Raw genomic sequence first — 20,022 nt, 5'->3', positions numbered from 1 at the left:
TCCTATCTGTGAGGAAATTTCATTGTCTCCTCACCTCCACCACTGTCACCCTGGTCTGAGCCACTATCCTCTATGTCCTTGATGATTTTAACAGCCTCCCAACCGGTCTCTTTACTTTGGCCTTTAGCCCCTATGGTCTATTCTCAACTCAGTGACGTGATGGAATTACAACATACCAGAAGATGTCAGTTGTCTGCACAAAACACTGCAATAGCTCCTAACTCAGAGCAGTATTTAGACCTCACCCAGACCTCACCTCTGACTACCTTTTCCGTTTTGCCTCTCTGGCCTCTTGGTTGTTCTAGTACACTCAGGAATACCCCTGCCTCAGAGCCATTGCACTTGCTGTGCTTTCTGCCTAGAAAGCTCTCTGCCCAGGTATCTGTTCCTTCACCTTATTCAGGTCTTTGCTCAAACGTCACCTGCTCCAAAGGCTTTCCATAATCACCTTATATATAAGAGCACCCCACCCCCATACTCCTTATTTCTTCTCTAATTTTTCTTCATAGCATTTCTCATGAAAGGTAGCCCACAAATTTGCCTTATTTATTTTTCACCAGTCTCTCCTACCTGGGAGGTAAGCTCCAGGAAGGGAGGGATTTTCATGTTTTTGTTCTCTGCTATATCCCTAACCCCTAGGACAGTGCGTAGCAAACAAACAAACAAAAATGATCAATAAAATATTGGTTGAAGAAAGGAATGTCTCTCCCATTCATTTGTTGTTGGAACAGACCAAGGTAACTTGATTTGTACTTTGATCTCTATCTCCCCTGTTCTTCCCCGGCTTCTACTTAGAGCTATTTCTTGATTCCAGTTGTCACATGTGAAAGTCTGGCAAACCCTGAGAGGCACTGGTGGCAAATGCAAGCTGTATTTCTACTGCCCTCCACAGCCACAGCAGTAATGACAGACAGCTATAGAAGGAAGTGTGAAGTTTTCATCCCGTGACTACCAAGGTTGCATGAGAAAACTTGAAACCAGACATACCTGAATGTGGTTATCTCCAGATGCCAGTCACTGAAAATGAAAGGAGGATAAAACTCACTCCAAAGGAGAATTTGGGGAGGTGCCAGGAGGATATTGCTGCAGTGGAAAAACTTCCACATCCGTTTTTGCAAACTGTGGTTTGCAACCACTTGCTTGGATTGAGGCTCACCTCAGGTTTCAGCCACACCAACCACAGGGCTTTGAAAATGTCAAGAGAGCCTCTAACTAACAGCTTCTGATTCCTCCTCCAGGATTTTAAAAGTAAATTTATTTTTAAAGAAGCATTAGATTACATAAATGTTATATTACAAATAAAGGGAATTTCCATATACCCTTTTCCCCTTTCCCCTCCCCTCTCCCACACATTCCCCCATTAACATCCTTCATTAGTGTGGTACATTTGTTACAACTGAAGAACTCATATTGAAGCATTGCTACTAACCAGGGTCTATAGTTTAAAGTTTACACTTAGTACTGCACAATTTTATAGACTTTGACAAAATGCATAATGGCCTGTATCTGTCATTGAAATGTCAGGCAGGACAATTCCAATGTCACCAAAATGCTCCATGTTACACTTATTCTTCCCTCTTCCTCCCCTCAGACGCTCTGGTGGCCATTTCTTCTTATAGCAGTGATACAAGTTCTTCCTCTGCTAGAATAATAAGTTCATAGTTCCATTACCCCCTGATGTTTGTTCATTCCTCAATCTTGAGGATTTTGGGATGGTGATGCCCACTCTGTTTCTGATTGAGAGGGAGCTTAGATCCTATGGGGCAGATGGATGGAACTGTCTTGCTTGCGGTTGTAGATACTTTGTTTTTTTGGGATGGTGTTGTCCATCATCATCCTTTTGTTAGTTGTCCTGGTCGAGCCCAGTGAACAATAGAGTAGGTGATGCAACTCTGCTGAGATTCAGGGCTCAACTAGCATATGAACAGACTGATGATTTAAGTCTCTGGGGCATATAATTAATGAATATAGTACTAATTATAAGTTCAAATAAAAGGGACAGAAGAGCCATGTGTAGGGAAATTATAAATGAGTCTAACTCTGAAATGACTAGGGAATATATATTCCAAAGCAAGGCCCACTGACAGGGTGCTGGATTCCTGAGATTGTCTGCCCTGCCTACAGTATCTAGATGTCTCTAGAGCCTTCCTCCAGGATTTGAAGTTCGGAAAGCATATGACAACATGGATGAACCTGGAAGATATTATGTTGAGCAAAGTAAGCCAGACAGAAAAGGACAAATACTGTATGACTGCATTACTATGAACCAAATATATTGTGCAATATATTGCATGGTTAAAATGATTTTTTAAATATGTTTCCAGTACATTTCATTGAGAGAGAGAAAAAAAAGAAAGAAAGCAGAGCCCTGACTTTGCTTCTCAAGCACTCTAGGGAAAGGAAGAATGGGGAGGGAGGCGGTCCTGCTCAGTTTGGAAAGGTGCACAGCTCAGAGTCTATGAGGTTAGAGCAGCGGACAAATGCCGCGAGGTTCCCAGTCAGAGGTCTGGGAAGGATAAACCTCTGGGCAGTGCCCAAGGTCACACCTCCCAGGACGGTAGGGACTCATCTGGGGAGTGGAGCTGCCCTCATTTTTTTTTTTTAATTGCCAGTGAAGGCGTGACGCATACACACCCACACATACTCTCCAAACGCACATATAATCGCAACACTAGGCCAACCCTTAAAAAAAAATAAAAAAGGACAATTCAGCAATTTCCCCTCTTTAAACATCACCCTCCCAACCTCACACAAATTCCGGTACTTCATTAACATCTGCTGAAACCAAATTTCACAGTCCACTTCAAGGGACTTGCCAGGAGATTAACAGGCGAAGGTTTTCATCATTTGACTCAGCTCTATCGCGACTGTATTAGCATTTTAACATTCAAACCTCCGGGGCGGAAAAAGGCAGCACGGAAAAAAAATTGGGAGTGGGGCGGGACGCCGATGGCGGCAGTCAAACCTTTAAGAAGTGCGAACTCTAACACGTCCGTGATGCGTGGAATTGTCTGTCCTCCTGCACTGGTGAGAACCCTAGAAATAAGCCGTAAAGGCCAGTTTATTTCGGCGGGGACAGGTGTGAAGGGGCGTAGTTCCGACGACAGGCGAGCCCCCAAGGACGAGGCGTCCTCCAATCTGCCCCAGTTGAAGTTTCAGTGGAAACTCAGAGGCCCCGCCTCCTTCGCCTTGGCAACCGGCGCCGAGGGCGGCGCGCGCCGCACCCGGGCACCCGCCTTCCGCTCCACCCCACCATGCACCTGGCGGCCGCGAGGCCCGGGCGGCGGGGGCGGGGCGGCTGCCCGCTCCCTCCGCTCGCCCGGCAGGTTGGGCCCCGCCCCGCCCCGGCTCGGCTTCGCCAGCGTTCCCCAGGGTGTGCGGGGCGGGCCGGGAGTGGCGCGCCTCAGCCACCCACCCGCCTGACGCACCGTCGGAAAGTTGCGCTCCGGCCCGCTCCGGTCGCCAACTTTCTTCCTCGGACCCCACAGTTGAGCTGGAGGCGGCCGGAAGAACCAGCGCAGAGACCTGCGGAGGGGCGGCCGGCCCGAGCGCGGAGCGGAGTGTCCCGCACTGGGTGAGGAGCCAGTTTGCCCTTCCTCGCGGAGCGCAGTTTCCCCAGGACCCCGGCCCAGACTTTCTGGACTATCCGAGGACACTGGTCCGGCGAGTTCAGGACCGCGCGGGGAGGAGGAGCCGCGGCCGCCGACAGGTACGTGGTGATCTGACCCGAGATTTGCTCCGACGGATTCTTTTATTTTACAGAAATGAGGGAGGGGGGAGAGCAGAAGTGTCTCTTCCCTCGTTCCCGAACCGGGTAGGAGGAACAGGTATTGGGGTGAGGGACTCTCAGGGAACGTCTCAACGAGATCCCTGCGTCTGGCTGGGACGCTGCGGGGTGGAGGTGGCTCCTCAGGGTGCGAGCTGCGCGAGGGGCGTTACTCGCTGCCTGACCCCGGGGAAAATACGGCCAACTTGTTTTGACGGAGGAAGATGTCATCTGGTCTCTTCTGGGTCCCTGGAGTCAGAGAGGCGGGGTCCTACGGGAGGAACAGGCAAAAAATGCGTAGAGATCTGAGGGCTCAGTTTTCCTCTCCAAACCTCCCTGCTTATACAAGAGACAGTGGCGATGCCACTTTGAGGTTTGCAGCGCGTTCCTGGTTGTAGTGACTTGTCCGGTGACTATTGCTCAATTTCATAAATTCGTGAAAGTGCATTCGAGTCGTGGTGATGGTGGCGGTGGTGGCGGCCGCGTGTGTTTTTTCCCCGGCCTGGACAAAGCTCCCTTGTTCACCCAATTTATGGGTTAGGGAGTGAAACTAGCCGTTGTCCTATTTCCAGCCCAGCTAGGTGTTGGTAGTGGCAGTCTGTGTGAGACTTTGGGAGTCTCGTGGGGCAGGTGTGATGAACAAGTCCAGCTCTTTCCTAGCCCCGCTGGACCCATCCATTCCAAGCACAGCCATCTTCCACATTTCCGGCAGGTGCTGCACCCCCAGCCATCCAGGGACGGAAACAGACCTCAGGAGTGGTGAACAAGGCATACCAGTTGGTATTTCCCTATAAATCCCTATAAATTGGGTCTCCTCCCTGGCCTCTTTGGAAGGGCCCTGCTATTAAATTCATCTTATTAGGAAGTCAGCTGCTTTTTGCTAATAACCACAGCAGCCCTGATGAAATTATATAGGTCATTGAAAAATAATTCCTGCTTAATCACCTTTATCCTTTTGATTAACGAGAGAAAAGATTTTCTCTCCTAAATATACCATGACTGCTTGCCAGGGTCACCTCCTTGACCTCAGGTTCACTTGAACCTGGCACCAGACTGGGTGCTGTCCCTGAAGCTGCCCAAACCTAGCAAAATCTCAACGTGGTTACATGGGGAGAATTTCAGTAGTCTTCTCTGGGGTGAAATTGGAAAGGAGATTCAGTCCATAAATTTACGCTTTAATGCAGCGTACTTATTGGCTTTAGATAACTTTTCAGATAATTAAAGGCTTGAATTCTTTCAGCTCCAGTTAACCCCTTTCCACAAAGCCCATAAAAATTGCCCCTTCCTCTGCTGAAATAAATTAAGTTTATGGTCCCATTTGCCATTGGCTCCTATACCTTTGTGTGGAACGTGTGGAGAGGGTAAGAGAAACTGGGCATAGTCAAAATAGACTTAGAAAGAGATTTAGATTAGAAATGGCCTAGTAATTTAGGCCCTGCTACCCAGCTAGCTTCCTTCATATCTCTAAAATAGAGGTACTATGGGTTGTACCACTTTTTTTAATTAAAGATTTATTTGTTCCCCCCACCTTTGCCGCTTGCTTGCTGTCTGCTGTGTCCATTCGCTGCACATTCTTTTGTGTCTTTTTGTCTCCCTTTGTTGTGTCATCTTGCTGTGCCAGCTGTCTGCAGGCACAGGCCAGCTTGCCTTCACAAGGAGGCCCTTGGATGTGAACCCAGGGCCCTCCCATATGATAGACGGGAGCCCAATCAGTTGAGCCACATCCACTTCCCATACCGCTTTTAATGTAGGCCTTTTCTAACTAGAAATGAAGAGAGTTTTTTTTTTTTTTTAAATACATACTTTTATTTTTAACAGAGTAATGCATTTCTAGATAGTTCTGTACTCTACAGCCCAGGTTCTAGACAGTTTCTCTGCAAAGTTCTACCATTATAGAAGTCAATAGAGTAATGTCTACAAATCAAGATCTAGAAATACAAGCATATTTTCTAGAAATACAGAGGCAAATATTGGATGAAAGAAATAAGAGTTGCCTAAAGGAGTGACTTTGTATTTGGTATGTTCTTGTATTACTTTAAAAATGAAAATTAGGTCAAGAACCTTCCCTAGCAAAAATATAAAACACACTTGTTTTCTCTGAATTGTTCCTGCTTAGTTGTGTGATTTTTATTCTGTGTGCATTCCTTTGAAGAGATGGATGTTTAGATTCCGGCCTTGGAACATAATTTACATCTACTATACCTTTACTTTCAGTGACTTTCAACTCTTAGTTTTTTTAGCCTAGGTAGAAGAACAGTGTTCAAGAGTGACTAATAACACCAAGGACTTCATTTATGGGATCTCTTAGTAAAGACAACAACAGCAACTAACATTTCTGTAGTGCTTTATGATTAACAAAGTGCTTTCACATGTACCTTATTTGCAATTTGTGATTTAATCACTTTGTAATAAGTACTATTATTCTCAGATCACACAGGAGGAAAACTAATGAGGTTTGGTGATAAAGGACTTTTTTGTGGATATTTTGCTTCTATGTGATGGATTTAGATCTGATCCCTTCATACATTTTGTGAAGTGTTGGATGTGAAATGGGATCTTGTTTCTTTTTAGCCAAAATGTGAGCTAATTAGCGGCATATATACATTTTAAAAATCTTTATATTCTTAGCATTTCAACAGTGTAGCTGTCCAATAAAATTGAATTAACTTCCCTTAAATTTGGGACAGAGATTCATAGTTAGAATAAATGCCCTGATGGGAATAAAGAACTTTTGGCCATGTTTAAAATTGAAAAAAAAAATCAGGAAATAGAAATGTGAGTAAGTAAGATTTAGAAAGATTGATATAGTTACCAGAAGAAACAACCAGAAAAATTGGAAGAGCTATTTTGTGAGTGGAAATTAGGGGGAGGCACATTTGGGCAGAAGCCTGCTGTTTTTGGCTATAAACCTTATAATAAATAATATTTTTTATGTGTGTATATATATATTTAAAATCCTTGATGGGGACTGAGTAAAAAGATCTATTGTCAAAATTTTTAGAGCTGAAAGGAACCACAGAGATTATTTATTACCAATTCTTTCAATTTGTGGATGAGGAAACAGATATAGGAGTTTAATGTTTTGGCTAAGGTTACGTAACTATTGAGACAAATCTCTCCCAACACAAATTCACATCCTTCCTTAGACAGAGGAAAATTTTCCAATAGATGTGATTCTTCAATTACCTTTCCAGTCACTTCTTTCCTCCTCCTATCTAGGTTTTACAATGTTTAAATAGTTTACAGAGTTATGAATTCAAAAGTAGTTAGTTCTGATTCATCATATTTACCATCATGAAAATGCCTCAAATATATGTATGTCTTTTGAGGAGGTGCCAGGAATTGAACCCAGGACCTCGTGCATGTGAAGGCTGCTCAATCACTAAGCTATACCTACTCCCCTCAAATATCTTTAAAATGTAGAATCTGCACTTTTGAGGGGTTAATTCTGGAATAACTTTTACTTAGAATTAGATATATTTATGTAGTTTGTAAGTATTTAGGAAATGACTGTGATTCGGTTGAATTTGAGAAACACAGGCTTTTGGACTCGTCCTAAGAAGCTATTACTAAGAAGAGATGTTAAGGGGCTTTTCCAATATTTATGTATGTTGCTTAATTTTGAAGTTCTCAGAGTAAGGCATACTACTGTTTTCCAAAAGATATGTGGAGACAGAGGGTATTTTAGAGTTACTATAGAAAAATTAACACTCTAAACTTTTTCTTTTCTCTATAAATAACATTTTCCCTTACTTTCCCTCCAATTATATCACTAAATTAAAAGTTTATTGTTTCCTGATTATAAACACAATACATATTAAAAAATGAGATATTACAGAAATGTATACTGTTGAATGATAAAGTTCACTATAGTCTTACATTCTGGAGAAAACACTGTTAATAGTTTGGTGTATGTTTTCCCACCAAAGACTTCTTTCTCTATAAAACATTTGTTATGACTGTGGTTATTAATAACCCCTAGGGCACTACTCTGTAACTTTCTTCTTGATTTTTGTTTCTCAACATTTCATGTTAAAATACTTCCATGACCATACATTCAGATCATCTTCATTTTTTTTTTTTTTAGCAATACTATGTACAGTCAGTATTGCATTGAATGGATATATCACAGGTTACTTAAACAGTTTCCTATTGTTAGGACTTTTGACTGTTTTCCATTTTTCTGTATTAAGAATAGTACTTCAGAGAACATCCGTGCATATATATTTTTGTAGGAAGCGTTTGTGAGAGTCTTAAGAAAATTTTAAGTTTCTTTAATTTGCATTTTCTTTACTAGTACTCCTCTACTTTTAATTATATCAACGCCCTTTTTCTTTCTAAATGCACAAGAATAAAATACAGAAATTATTAATCATGACCGGTGAAATAAGAGATCGTAGTGGCAAAAGGTATTGAGCTTTTAGGCAAGGCTCACTTAATTTCCTCAAATTTTAGATTCTTTTAATGTTTTCCCTAAGTGAAGACAGTAATTGATAAGAGCTATAAAAATACTCTTTAGTTGCTGGATGAGCTGTTAATTAGCTTTTATGGAGGAGCATACTTCTCTTTTTGTTTTTTCAACTTCTTAAAAAGAACATTATTCTAGGACATGCCATTCAGGAGTTTGGAAAGTGTACTAGGTTTTGCAGAATGCCGAATGAATGTATTTTAGCTCCTCTTCTTGTATTGTTAAAGTTTATCTCTGTCAATTTTAGGATGATTAGACTTGTAGAAAGTACCAGGAACTGACTATCCTCTTATGTTAGTGGTAAATATGAAATAAGATATTTCATGACTCGGGCTCATGAGAGCAACAACATTTCACGAATTCCTGTGGCAAAATTTTTATTGACCAGCTTAGAGAACTGATTAATATTTTTGAGTCCAAGCTTTGTTCCATTGAGAGGATTATGTTTCATTCCTCAAATTGAGTGTTGTCTGTTTTATTTTTGTTCTTGAAGTTTTACCTAGAGTTCTTTAGTGTCAGATTGAATTTCTTTGTAATGTATCTGAACAAGTACAGAAAAATGAATTTATATATTATATATAACGATATACACATACATTCTATATACACACACATATATTCATACATAATTATCTGGTAATACAAGCTATACTTAAAAAATATCTCCCAACAGGTCATGAAACATGAAAACTTTGTACATCCTCAGAATTGGGGCTAATGTCTGCCTATATCTATTATCTTAGGAAAAGGTTCTTTGATTTTTTTTGTATGAAAAATTTTCTTAATAAGAATTTCTTAGAACATAGAGGAGACTATACTTTGTATATACTCATGTTTTCATCTTTTGAGGAAGGGCTAATGATAACACTAAGTCATTTTTTTTTGATAGGTTAAATATTTTAAGTCTCTAATTTATAATGAAACATTTTTAGTTTATTTTAAACAAGAAGTCTTAGTTTGAATGCTTATAAAAATTCTTGACAACAGGACTTCAGTGACTTTGATTTGCATGAACCATGAGATTACCTCATGTTTACCTAAGGGTTGTATTAAAAACTTAATGTTTCATGTTAATTTCTTACCAGCTTAATCAAGTTTTACCTTCTCTGAATTTTTCCTCTCTGTACTTCTCCACCATGTGACTTGTTAGGATCTTACATGTCCTATTTGAAGAGTAGACTGTAGAGTTGCTATACATGGCAAAAACCAGCCAGCAGCAAGTATTTAGGTATCTCGGACTGGTTGTGTTGCCCTCCTCCCTTTTTTTTCCCCTTAAAGTAGTCCTACCTTTTGATCATGTCAGTTGGTTAAAGACTCCTTAGAGTAGTGTATTACTGAAGAGTGGTCATTTCTTCATTGTGAATCACAAAATGAGTTGGTTTGATGGGGCTTCCTGACTTTGACTGACTCAACCTGTTGTCCTCGAGCTTCCGGCAGTATTGACGTGTCAGGAGTGAATGCTACATTTGGGCTCTTTGCTATCTTCCTTTTGTGGATAATTCCTAAATCTGCATCCTTATTGCTCATCTTCTCAATCCTTGGCTTGTTTCTCTAATTCCTGCTAGACAGGTATACATTTAGATCCTGACAAAAAATTAAACTTTTGGGTGGCAAGAGTAGCTCTTCATCTTAAGCACTTAGGAGACTACTTTATAATAGTGAGTAGAATCCTAAAAATGTATTTTTTTATTACAAAAATTTATTTTAAGAAGGTACCAGGGATCTAACATGGGATCTACCTAAGGAAAGAGAGGCAAGTGTGGGGCTTTCGTGTCTGCATTCCCCATCGTGAGCCCATGGCAGAAATTTCTAATCCATTCCCTTAAGACCCAGAACTCTTTTTCAAAGCAGTACTCCAGGGAGGCCTTGTCCGTTGTTTGGGATTGTTACTAGAAATGAAACCACCCTTGACCTAAAGCCAACTTTTCCTAAGGAAAAATAATTGATTCATATTTAAAATCTCGTTGAATTAGTTGCATCTGTTTTTGTTGTCTTCTGCTTTGCCTTTGACTCTTGTCAAAGTCTTTTCCTATCTTCCTTTATAAATATGCTATGAAGCACATTTGGGTCGATAATTTTGAACAAGGTTGAAGAAAAAGAAATATAGAAAATTGGCTTCATGTTTATAGGCAATTTGGATTTTTCAAACTTTACACATTTTTTTTTTTCAGGCACAGTTGTAGCTTACTTTTTCCTGCACTTGAAGGTACTTTTTGAGGCAACTCATTGGAGGTCTGAACTCATTCTGCTCTTTGGCTGATCTTTTGAGCACGAAGTATTGCAAATCTTCCCTTCCTGTCCCTTACCCGGTTTTCCTGCACTTGCCATCTTATTATAATTTACTTATTTATTTGTCTATTGCTTATTGACTGTTTCCCTAGGTGAAAATATACAAACTCCATGAAGAGCAGGGATCTTTGGCTATTTTTCTCTATGACTGTTTTTAGCTATGTATCCCAAGACTAAGAACTGTGCCTGACTGACACTCAGTATTTGCTGAATTGAGAAGGGGTTTGCATACCTGGGCTATGCCACCTCCAACATCCTTTTGGTGTCCAGGCTTTCTGCTATATCCTTTCGAATCTCACTCTCTTTTTTCCTTCTTGGTGCGGAAGGCCCCTGCTAATCTAGACCTGGTTAGTTCCTTCAAATCATAAAACCACCTGCTTCCCAGGTCTGTACCTTTGTAATAGTCACGTTACTGGCATAAGTAATTTATATTTTCTTAGCATTTTATAGTTAACAAAGGACTTTCATATACAAAATCTTTTTTGAGTTGTTCTTGAGTCTGTGAAAGTGACTATATTCTTTTGGGGCTATTTTTCACCAAAGTATGTAAGTGAGGGAAATCTGGCCCCACTGGAGGGTGCAGCCATTTTTCACTTCATGGCTGGTGCATCCTCCTTTTGGCTGTGGTGTTGCCAAATTAAGTATGAGGAGCATGCCTCTTTGACACTTTCTTCTGGCCCTCTAGGAACAATGAGTAGAATATACAAGAGCGCCTTTATGGTAATAAATTTCTCAAGTAAAGTGATGAAAATGGGAACGGAAAAAAGGAAACAGATCATCACCAATAAGCATTTCTGAGATGATTCTTAACAGAAGGTACCTAGCTAGATGCTGAAGTTTTACAGAGATAAAAAACTCATGTTGTCCCAAAGTTAATTTGATGGTAGGATCTCCATGTGGGCCTATCCAACAGGAGTTGAATATGAACCTGAATCTGAGAGGCTCAGAGAGAAGGATGCAGATCATGTAAAAGATGAGAGCTGGTAACTTTTGATTCATTGATAGTGAATTGCTCTCTCTCTCTTTCTGGCCTGTCTCTCTTTTATGCTATGTAGATGGAACCATTTTCTTCCTAAAGGCCTCTGTTCTTGCCTCCAAGCCATGGGAGTACTTAATAACTGTTCGTGTTTAATGATGACACAGGAATATTCCTTTGAGCAATTGGAGAGCTGTAGGTGTGTCACACATTGACAAGTGCTCACAAATCTTTTTTTGCTGTTTTGAAATATCACTGCCAGGGGAGTTGTATACAACTTGTTCTGAGAGAGTAGTCTTAAATATTCATTCCTTTTATCCATTACTTTAATAGAACTATCAGCATTTAGTCTTCAGGTTGCCACTAACAATTTTGGAGAAATTGTGCTATAATTTTTTCAGGATACTGATTTTCATATAGCTCATTTATTTTTTTATTTTTATTTGTTTAAAGATTTTTTTATTTATTACTCTCCCTCACCCCCTAATTGTCTGCTCTCTGTGTCCCTTCCCTGTGCACTCTTCTGTGTCCGCTTGTATTCCTGTCTGTGGCACTGGGAATCTGTGTCTCTTTTTTGTTGCGTCATCTTGCTGCGTAGGCTCTCCATGTGTGTGGTGCCACTCCTGGGCAGGCTGCATTTTTTTGGCGCAGGGTGTCTCTCCTTATGGACACACTTCTTGCATGTGGGGCTCCCATATGCGGTGGACGCCCCTATGTGGCATGTGGCAGGGCACTCCTTGCGTGCATCAGCACTGCATGTGGGCCAGGTCACCACACGGGTCAGGAGGCCCTGGGCTTGGACCCTGGACCTCCTATGTGGTAGGTGGACGCTCTATCAATTGAGCCAAATCCGCTTCCCAATATAGCTCATTTATTGATATATTAATATATTAATGATATTTTTAATGATGAAGGAACATGTACACTAGGGTTAGTGGAAATTCAGGGGTTAAATTCTCTTATCAATTAGGTCCTTTAAGTTAGAATTATTAAGTATTTATTGTTATGTAAGGTCACTTGGCATAGTGGAAAGAAAATACAATCTGGATTCAAATCTTGTTTCGATCCCTGCTCAACCTATTAATTATGTGTCCTTGAGCAGTTACTTTCCTTTGATAAGCCTTCACTTCCTCATCTATAAAATTGAGAAAATAATGCCCATCCCAGAGAGTTTCTGTGAGGATTAAATAAGATAACACATGTAAAGTGTATAACATGGAAGTAGTAACAGATGCTAGTTGTTATTATTTATGTGCTGAGTCTTTACTAGTACTATTTCAGGGATTGTGGGGGCTTCAGAAGATATGTGTCTGCAAGGCCACAAAGGATGGTAACAAATACATATTTGGCAAGCAGAAAATCAGGATGGAATGTATTGGAAGTGTTTCTTGTACAGAAAGTAAGGACAAGGAGCCAGAAAGTTAGTTGTCACTACAGTGATGGTCATCTAGAATCGTGATGGAGAATGTATTAGGATTCCGTTAGTTGCAAGTTATAGTACTTTTAAACTGTATGTTAGGGAGATTTATTAATTACATGACCAAAGTGTGGGAGAAATGAGGTGGATCTCAGGGAGCCAAAACTGGGAACTCCTGTACATCAAGATTCTTAGTCTCTTATCTCTGCTTCTTTCTTTGCATCTTCTTCCTCCACATAGTTGGGGATAGGGCTACCATCACCTTAGTCTTAATTCTCAGAATCCCAGGAATGTCTCTGATGGACCTGGCTTGGGTAATGTGCCTGTCCTTGTGGTCAGGAGTACAAATTACCTGATAATTGGTAGCCTTCTTTAGAAATACGTGATTAGGGATAGGGAAGAGGAGCAATTTCTTTAAAAAAAAAAAAGGTTGTGTCATTCCCAGAAAAAAAAAGAGGAGTGCTGGACAAGAGGCGTGTTTATTCCTGAGGAGGAATGCCTCACCTGGTTTGAGGGAGAGAGGCAGACACATCAAACACTGAACCAAAGTCACAGAGTCTAGAATGAGAACATGGTGTGTGTTATTGAGTGTATTAGTCAGCCAAAGGGGTACTGATGCAAATGTTGGCTTTTATAAAGGGCATTTATTTGGGGTAAAGCTTATAGTTTCAAGGCCCTAAAGAGTCCAACTCAAAGTTAGTTCCTTATCAAACTCTCTTGCCATGTGTTGAAGCAAGATGACTGGCGAGGGTTCAGCTTCTTCTTGCCTCTGAAGGCTCCATGGATTCATTTTCTTCTGATCTCAGCTGTGGGCTTGCATAAGGCTTGTCTCTCTTTCCATGGTGTGTTTCTTTCTGGTCTCAGCTGCTCTGTTCTCTTCACAAGGTCAGCTGTAAACTATCAGGCGAATGACTCTTCTCTCTTTTCAGGCCCACAGGAGCCTGCTCCATGTCTATGGAGCTGTCTCTCTTCCTCTGTGTATCTTCTTTCTCTGTGTATCTACCTCTGTGAGTGTCTATATATATATATATATATATATAGAGCCCACAAAGGGAGTCACCCTAATGACATGATTGAATCAAAGTCCTAAATCTGAACATAATTTAATCAAAGCCATCTCAGATGAATCTAATATAGTCAAAAGGTATCACACCCAGAGGAACAGACCAGTTTACAAACACAATCAATATCTCATATTGGAATTCATAAATAATATCAAACTGCTACAGTGAGGTATAGGATAAGGTGGAATCAGAGCAAAGTGGTTGGTTGAGGAGGATCTGATGGGGCATAAGCCATAAGAACTAACATCAAATTGATAAAATTGTATTGGATCATGGCTTTTATTTTTTTTTTAATTGATTTAATATTTTAGGCCAAGTATATGAATTGGTAACTTGAAACCTGACGTGAGTGCAGTGAGAAGTTATATTTATTGACTGTGTTGTAATCAAGAGACAGTTGACTATCTTGACACTACCTTAAGTAGATGGCTATCATTTATTTTACCTTTCCTGTAAAAAAGTGTATTTTAGAGTAACCAAATAGATGATTTGGATAAGATCTTGTTTTTAGAATAATTCCAGCTAATAAAGAAGGAATGATACAAATATTAATAAAAATATTGCCATTTTATTACCCCTAAGGAAATAATGGATCTAGGCCTGATCATCAGTGTTTGTTAAAACCATTAGGTGAAAGGCTGATGGGGAACTTTGTAATTAATAGATCAGGCTAATAACTCCTGAACTCAATAATCATTTCGACCTTTACCAAAAGGAAAAAGAAGCAGACATGTATCTCCTAATTTGATGCAACAGGAAATGTGAATCTGAGCAAGACTTTAGATCTAACTACCAATTTACAGAAGTGGGAGAAGCATGTTAAACAGTACTATGGGGGATGTAATTAACCAAATCCTGAATGTCATGGTTTTTAATGGACAAATTACCTACTTCAGTAAATAAAAGGCAAAACAAAAATGGAAGAGGAATTAGTGATAAGAGACGTAAGAGACATTTTAGTCAAGTTTGGATTGGTATTTGGATAAATCATAAATGCAAAATTATGAGACAATTTGGGAAATTTAAACACTGCATATTAGACGAATTAAGGATTTAAAAAAAGGAACAGTAATGGTATTATTAAAAGGGGCTCAATGGATAGGGCATCCGTCTACCACATGGGAGGTCCAAGGTTCAAACCCAGGGCTTCCTGACCTGTGTGATGAACTGGCCCACATGCAGTGCTGATGCACACAAGGAGTGTTGTGCCATGCAGGGGTGTCCCCCATGTTGGGGAGCCCCATGTGTGAGGAGTATGCCCTGTAAGGAGAGCTGCCCAGCGTGAAAAAGCACAGCCTGCCCAGGAATGGCACTGCACACACGGAGAGCTGACGCAGCAAGATGACGCAACAAAAACAAGACACAGATTCTGGGTGCCACTGACAAGAATACAAGTGGACACAGAAGATTACACAGTGAATGGACACAGAAAGCAGACAACTGGGTGTGGGGGGGCGGGAAGGGAAGAAAAATAAAAAAAATAAAAGGAAGAGTCCTTACTTCTTAAAGATATATACTGGGAGGCGAATGTGGCTCAAGCAGGTGGGCTCCTGCCAACCATATAGGAGGTCAGGGATTTGATGCCCAGGGCCTCCTGGTGAAGGCAAGCTGGCCTGTGCGTGAGTGCATGAAGTGCTGGCCTGCCCAGGAGTACTGCTGACGTGGAGAGCTGACGCAGTAAGATGACACAAGGAAAAGAGACACAGAGGAGATACAATAAGAGATGTAGCAGAACAGGGAGCTGAGGTGGTGCAAGAGAATGATTGCCTCTCTCCCACTCTGAAAGGTCCAAGGATCGGTTTTCGGAGCTGCCTAATGAGAGTGTAAGTGGACATAGAAGAACACACAGCGATTGGACACAAAAGAACACACAGCGATTGGACACAGAGAGCAGACAATTGAGGGAGGGGGAGAAATAAATAAATCTTAAAAAAAAGATACGTATCAAAGTTTTTACAGATTTATGTGATACTGTGTTAGTTTTCTGTGCCTCTTGTAACAAATTACCCTAAATTGTGACTTAAACAACAGAACTCTATTCTCTGAAAGTTCTGGAAGCCAGAAACCTGAAATCAAGGTGTTGTCAGAGCCATGCTCCCTTGGAGGCTCTGGTGGAGAATCTTTACTCGTCTGGCTTCTGGTGGCTCCGAGTGTTTCTTGGTTTGTGGCTGCATCTCTGTTCCAGCTTCACATCACCTTCTGTTCTCTGTATGTTTGTGTCTAATCTCCCTCTTATAAAGATATGTGTGATTACATTTAGGGCCAACCCAGGATAATCCAGGAAAAGCTCCTACTCTTAAAATCCTTAATTTAATCACATATTTTGCCAGATAAGATTCTATTTACAGGTTCCAGGGATTAGGAAGTAAATATGGTTTTGCAGGGGGCATGATTTTCGGTGTACCTCGTATATATTTTATGGGATTTGCCTTAAAATAATCTAGCTGGAGTGAGGAGTAAAATTGGGAGATTATGACCCACTAGCCTTAAATTGTTAATTTTTGAGTTGGGTGATAGCAGTGTGTTGTACTATTCTCTCTTTTGTATATGTTTGAAATTTCTGTAATAAAAAGGGAAAATGAAGCAAGGAAAGATAAACGCTGATACTGTGATTCCTTAGTAATCAGTTCCTCCCAGAATCTGGAAAATACCATATTCATCCTTAGAAATATGATTTTTTTCTGTTCATAAAAATTAGGTGTGAGATACTTATCCTGGTTAATCCTTCAAGCTCTTGCCACCTTTTTTGGGCATAATTTCTTTTTGCGCTTCAAGAAAGTGCATCCACTCTTCAGTAGATGAAAATTCCTTTACTTGGAATTCAGGAATTGTGTGAGGACCTGAGGCTTAGATAAGCTAATAATTTTTTCTCCTCCTTAATAAAATGTTGGTGAATGCATGAATTTGCATGTGGGTAGAGTAACTTATCATGGCATCTTAGTCAAGCATTTTTATTATAGGATCTGTCTTTCAAGTATGTTTTGGTATGATCATAAAATGTCCAAGTGAGCTGCAACTTGGCTTACCCTGGCATAGCTTAGTGGTAATTAATATTTTTCTGTAAATTACTCTTTTAGATAGGTCTATAGTGTTATAAGGCTTGCGTTTTTAATACTTAACTCCATTTAAATCTGCTTTTCTTTAAAAACCAAAAAATACTATGATTTTTTGTGATATCCTTTCTGTATCCCCGTGCTAGAAAGAGTCCAAGGCACACATTTAAATATAGCCATACAACCACTATCAACTACCAACTGATGATGCAACTGGAAAATGACCTTATACGGAAGGTTCAATGCGGATCAGCAGAATATCCATGTCTACATAAAATACCATGACTTTAAAATGCTGTTTGACCTAAAGTAAGGGGGAAATGGAAAGGAGAAATGAGTTTATATGGCTACGAGTTTCTAAAAAAGAGTCTGGAGGCTGGCAGAAGGTTTGCCCTCATGCACAACTGAGCAGAGTCAGAGAGACAGATAAAGCAGATACAACCCCCAGATATTGGTTCCTTTGAGGGCTAAAGAGACCCATGGGAGTTATGGTCATGGCCGATGGGGTTAACTACCAGGGCAGATGGCCCCTCTTTGGAAATGGTGTTTATGTGTGATGAATCTGGACTCAGATGGGATCTCCCTTCATAAGACTTTCATGCTAAAGTGCTGGAGGTGCAGTTAATGTTGGGGTTTAAGATATATTTAGGGGATTTGAATCTCTGGACTGACAATGTGATAGCCAGATCCTGAGCCTCAACAGACTCCAGCACCTACAATCTGATTTATTGGACTTACCACACTCAGCTAAGATGGAGGTGAAGAAGGACAACCACCACACCATGGAGCCTAGAGTGATTACAACTGAAAATGGGAGGATTGCATCCAGCATCCAGGTGGAATCTGAGCCTCCTCTTGACATAAAGGTGCAATGGACACAACCAATCCAGTGTCTACATAGAAGAGGTGGCATTGGATTGGGAAAAGTGGACATAATGGACAAAGGGTATGGGGAAAGGCAGGAAGAGATGAGAGGTGGAGGCGTCTTCGGGACATGGAGCTGCCCTGGATGGTGCTTCAGAGGTAATCACCGGACATTGTAAATCCTCACAGGGCCTACATGATGGAATAGAGGAGAGTATGGGCCATGATGTGAACCAATGTATATGAGGTGCAGAGGTGCCCAAAGATGTACTTACCAAATCCAATGGATGTGTCATGATGATGGGAACGAGTGTTGTTGGGGGGGGGGAGAGGGGGGGTGGGGGGGTGGGGTTGAATGGGACCTCACATATATATTTTTAATGTAATATTATTACAAAGTCAATAAAAAAAATAAATAAATAAATATAGCCATACAAGACAAAGCACAGCATTTCTCAAAGAGCTATTGTGGAATATCAGAAGTATAATATTTCTTAAAATACTAGTATATGCCCAAATTAGGCTTAAGCCTGTGTATTATAAAGTTAATGACTGTCAAGCTATTGTTATAGGCTACTCAAGGTATTTCACATATACTTTAGTACCTTCGTGATTTTTTTAAAAGAAGGAAAACAGAAATTAATATACAGAATTTCCATTTAAATAGTGTCTAGGTTATGACTTAAGTTGTCAAAGCCTTTATAAGTCAATTTATTGACATATTGTGGTTTTACATTCTTAGTGATTTTCACATTGGATTTGTTTCTTACCAAGTCAAAAGCAGCACAAGAGGTAGTATAAAACTCTAGTTGCAAAATTTCAAAATTAGATCGTCTATTTTTAGATCACAGGATTAGAGTTTAGCTGGTACATTTGTTGATATATGAGACTAGTAAAGTACAGCTCTTTTATGTTTATTCTTAGCTGTGGTACACATTGGTCTGTATTAGTCAGGCATACAATCACGTGGCCAGTTCAGTTCAAAAGTATAGACTTTTTTGTATTATTTGTGATCATATGTTTTAAAAGGCTGACTACATTTTGAACTTCTTATTGCATTCCTATGACATTGTAGCCCAGGCTTAGAGTAAAGCTATATTTTCTGGAGAATGTGGAAAAGAGAAGGCATACAGTAGTAATACAGAGATAAAAATAACTTTTCCTTGTGGGTAAAGTCACTGGTAAAGGAGTAGATCTAAATTCTTGCCAACCTTTTGAGCATTTTATTTGCTTAAATGGTTTATTATGAAACGTGATGATGATTATTACATTTCTGAGCCATACCATCCTTTTGGAGTTTGTAAAATCACCCAATTTATGTACACTGTAATAAAGGTGAAATGATATACAGAAATAATCAAGATAACGGTTTATATTTCACTTGATATATAGTAACATGATAATCTGTTCCACGTTTTAGATATCCTTTTGTGCAAGGAAGAAAAGTTTACTCAGTAAAATTCTTTAAGGTATGGGTTCTTTTATTACCCACCTGTAGCACAGTTTTTCAGGAACACACATTTTTTCATAAAATGAGGTATTTCTTAAGTTTTGTTTTTTTCTTGACTACTTTTTCTTCTTTATCTAAAATATGCTACAGAAATACCATAAATATTATGCAGAAAGCTGATTTTAAAAAGAACCGTAACCTCCTCAAACTTAAACACTACTGTGATTCAAAGTACATTATTAAGAAGGTGAAAGAGCAGCCCACTCGTTCATTGGAAGAAAAATATATGGAAACCACATATCTGATAAGGGTTTGAGTTCCTTGTTATATAAAGTGATCCTACAACTCAACAATAAAAGAGTAAGCAATCCATTTAAAAATGGGCAAAAGACTTAAATAGACCTTGCTCCAAAGAGGAAATGCAAATATAAATGGTAAAAGAACACATGAAAAAATGTACAGTATCACTAGCTGTTAGGGAAATGCAGATCAAAACTATAGTGAGATATCATTTCATACCTCACAGAGTGGCGATTATTAAAACAGAAATCAATAAGTGCTGGAGAGGATGTGGAGAAATAGGAACACTCCTTCACTTTTGGTGGGAAAGTAAAATGGTGCAACCTCTGTGGAAGACAGTTTGGCAGTTCCCCAGAAAACTAAATGTAGAATTTC

The 20,022-nt window shown here is 40.0% G+C and overlaps 2 protein-coding genes across 3 annotated transcripts in view; one reads left to right on the top strand and one right to left on the bottom strand.

Moving 5' to 3' along the window:
* The window catches only part of SH3D19 (SH3 domain containing 19), a 313,873-nt gene extending 310,838 nt beyond the window's left edge, over positions 1–3,035 (bottom strand). Inside the window, exon 1 of one of the 2 annotated variants that reach the window (XM_058282105.1) lies at positions 2,966–3,035. The gene's annotated coding sequence lies outside the window, so the exon portion shown is untranslated. The remainder of the gene's footprint in view (positions 1–2,965) is intronic. The other variant, XM_058282038.2, reaches the window with a different exon arrangement.
* Positions 3,036–3,351: 316 nt separating this feature from the next.
* Positions 3,352–20,022, top strand: part of FHIP1A (FHF complex subunit HOOK interacting protein 1A) — a 345,875-nt gene continuing 329,204 nt past the window's right edge. The window contains exon 1 of the mRNA XM_004469803.4: positions 3,352–3,709. The gene's annotated coding sequence lies outside the window, so the exon portion shown is untranslated. The remainder of the gene's footprint in view (positions 3,710–20,022) is intronic.

The sequence above is a fragment of the Dasypus novemcinctus genome, chromosome 1 (genome assembly GCF_030445035.2).
Source record: "Dasypus novemcinctus isolate mDasNov1 chromosome 1, mDasNov1.1.hap2, whole genome shotgun sequence".
Taxonomy (NCBI): Eukaryota; Metazoa; Chordata; class Mammalia; order Cingulata; family Dasypodidae; genus Dasypus; species Dasypus novemcinctus.
This window is presented reverse-complemented; position numbering and strand designations above follow the sequence as displayed.